We start from the raw sequence: 2,861 nt of genomic DNA on the forward strand, positions 1-2,861 counted from the left end.
TAATTAACTGTAAGAAATTTGGTGTACCTCTTGAAGGCGCAATAATATAATCGTCTAATGAAAAATCTCTATCGGAGTGGTTCTCTTAATTAATTTAATTAATTTCTCTCGATTAATTTTAATTCTTGTGCTTTCATGTACTTTAATTATCTCGTGCATAATTATATTCATTACCTTGCGTGACTTCTTCCGGATGCTCACAATTTTTTCAACATCACTAAATACGTTTTATTTCCCCACATATCCTTCAATCATAGATGAATGTATATATCGTTAATATTAATATTCTCACATCGCGACATCACGATCGTCGGCGGGCCGCAAAGTGTTAGGAAGAAAAAAAAAATAGAAAAGGAAACACGTGCGTTCGCATTCCCTTTCTGTTTTCTTTCAAATGCATCGCTAACTAACTCGCGCGAACTTGCAAGTCGCAATTATTCAATTCGACGGCCCGTATGTTCGCCGCACACACAGCGCTAAATATCGTCGCTTTCTGTTTTTCTCCTTCGTGAGAAGTTCGTTTACGATTGCTTTGTACATACAGGTTTATTACGTAGTAAGTACGATTTAATATATCTCTGGTAGCGCGATAGAGCAACCCATGATAGTTTATCGACAATGCCAAGAAGCACGTGATACCATTGACGCAACGCGCGGAGCGATCTCGTGCTTTCAGCGTTACGTATTGCATGTACACGTCACATGCTGATGTTTCGATTCGAGATACAAGGTGCCTCCGACTAGAATCGCGTCTCCGTTCGCGGGATCGTTCGTACGTAGACCGCGGAACGTCGATTGAAACGATACGGGATCGGATGAAACTTTGTACAAGGATAAAGAACGCAAAAGTTAGTCTTGTACGACAAAACCGTGTGCCGACGTTTAGAGTCAACGATCGTGAAATCGATCTGCTAGATTCGAAGAATTCTCGAGATCTAACGCCATTGTATAACTAAGATTTCGACGAGTTGTCAAAATCGTGCGCCGACAATCGCGCATTCGCGCGTGAGGATTTCCGTTTGTCCAAGGAAATGCGGTTGGCCGGAGACACCGCGTATTTATGAGGAAGGATCCGGTCGTTTCACGAGGATAATCAAAGAGCGCACTTCCGAAGTGACTTCATTATTTTTCGTTTTCTGCCGTCTCCACACGTGGCGCGCGTCGTTCAAGCGCACGCATCTCACCGCTGCGATTGGTCGGAATTGCGCTCCTCGATTACGAGAAGAATCACGCGGAAAAATTATATTTTTATAAATATGAAGGTATTTTTTTATACTCCGATGTAATATATATATATGGAAAATGTGCCCCGGATGGAGTATGTTTCAGTGGCGGTTTTACATTCGCGATTGAAATCACGGAATTCTTTCTCGACCTGACAAATAGTTAGAAGGTCGAATTGTAAATTTCAAGTCGCATTTAACGAAGACGGATATATTATTACGTAAGATTAAAACAGCAGGAGCTAATAAAATCGATGTTCCTTCGAACAGTCGGCATGAATCGATCTCTAACGTGACTCTTGCGAAAAGAAAAATAATAATCCGCGAATCATTTCAAGTAACGGACGCTGCTGTCGGCGTGCGTATTCTCCGGCGCATCGCGCAGGAAAAATTGTACCTGAGACTGGGCCAAATAAATCATCAGAGAGCGAGCCGTTGTCACTAATACGAACTAACAACTCGGCCGCGCTGTTTGAAATGTTTTGCATGCGAGATTTCATGTGCGCGAAATTCCTGCGTGCGAGTCAGAAGCAACGTGTTGATCTCGCAATCAGATTTGAACGATTGTCACTCCCCTCGCTCGTTTGTGGAGAAAAAGCGCCAAAGCTGACATAGGTATGGTAAAGCGACACACATCCGTGTTTCTCGGCTGTAAAGAATTAAACCATGTCGGACGCTGTATAAATTTCATCTACTGTGTACAGATTGGAGCTGAAGTGGCTGAAGTTTCTGTTTGCAGGCGCGTTCGATTGTGTCATCAGCGTCGTTTGATTCTTCGTTGTGCTGAAGTATCGTTGAACTTCATTCTTCAGTGAAAATTAAAGTGACAAATCAGCGGTAAGTAATTTATTCGACAATCACATTTTATAGCGTAAGTTTTGAACTTTTTCAATCACTTTGGATTTCGTGCCGTTTGCTTTCGACGCACGCGAAATAAACGTAGCATACGCGATCCTGAGTCGGAATCGTGATTAAAAATAATCCGGCTGAATCAGCACGTGCTTTTCCCGCCCGTGAATCTACCTTGAGCGCGATAAGCAGTTTCTTTATCGACCCCTAGGGACCTGTCAGTCATTCGCTGCTATCGACACGTGTCGAATTATGCATGATTAATTGTGGAACTGTATCTCCGCGATGCTTTTCGTTATTGAGTAAGCTCTTTCGAATGACACTTCTCGCGCGAACTACGTCGATTATATTACGTTCAGCGTCAAATGTCGTCTCACCGCGACAAATATTTCCGTTTTCATGCTAGTTTCTTCAGAGATAATTAGATGAACGATTATGCAAACTGACGCGACTTGAAGTGACTGGTCCGTACAGTACCGGATTTTCAGTGGTGATATTAAAGGGATCTTTCCTAAAAGTCAACTTTCAAATATTTATTTGAGCTTCCGATCAATCAGTCGTTTTCTAACTTTATAGATATGTACGTGGTAGTTCCATATCAATGTAAGTTAAAATTTAAGAGGTTTCCTAGGAAAATGATTTTACAGACCAACTATTTTAAGGTACACTCATATTCTGAGTTTGTTAATACAACAGCCGCTGCTTTTAGCAAAAACAAAAATAATCTCTCGGTGGCTTTGAGATAATAGTTCATTGCTATCTCTACGAACTCCCCCCCCCCCCCCCCCC

This window comes from Dinoponera quadriceps, unplaced genomic scaffold (assembly GCF_001313825.1).
Source record: "Dinoponera quadriceps isolate SergipeBrazil2010 unplaced genomic scaffold, ASM131382v1 scaffold2358, whole genome shotgun sequence".
Lineage (NCBI taxonomy): Eukaryota > Metazoa > Arthropoda > Insecta > Hymenoptera > Formicidae > Dinoponera > Dinoponera quadriceps.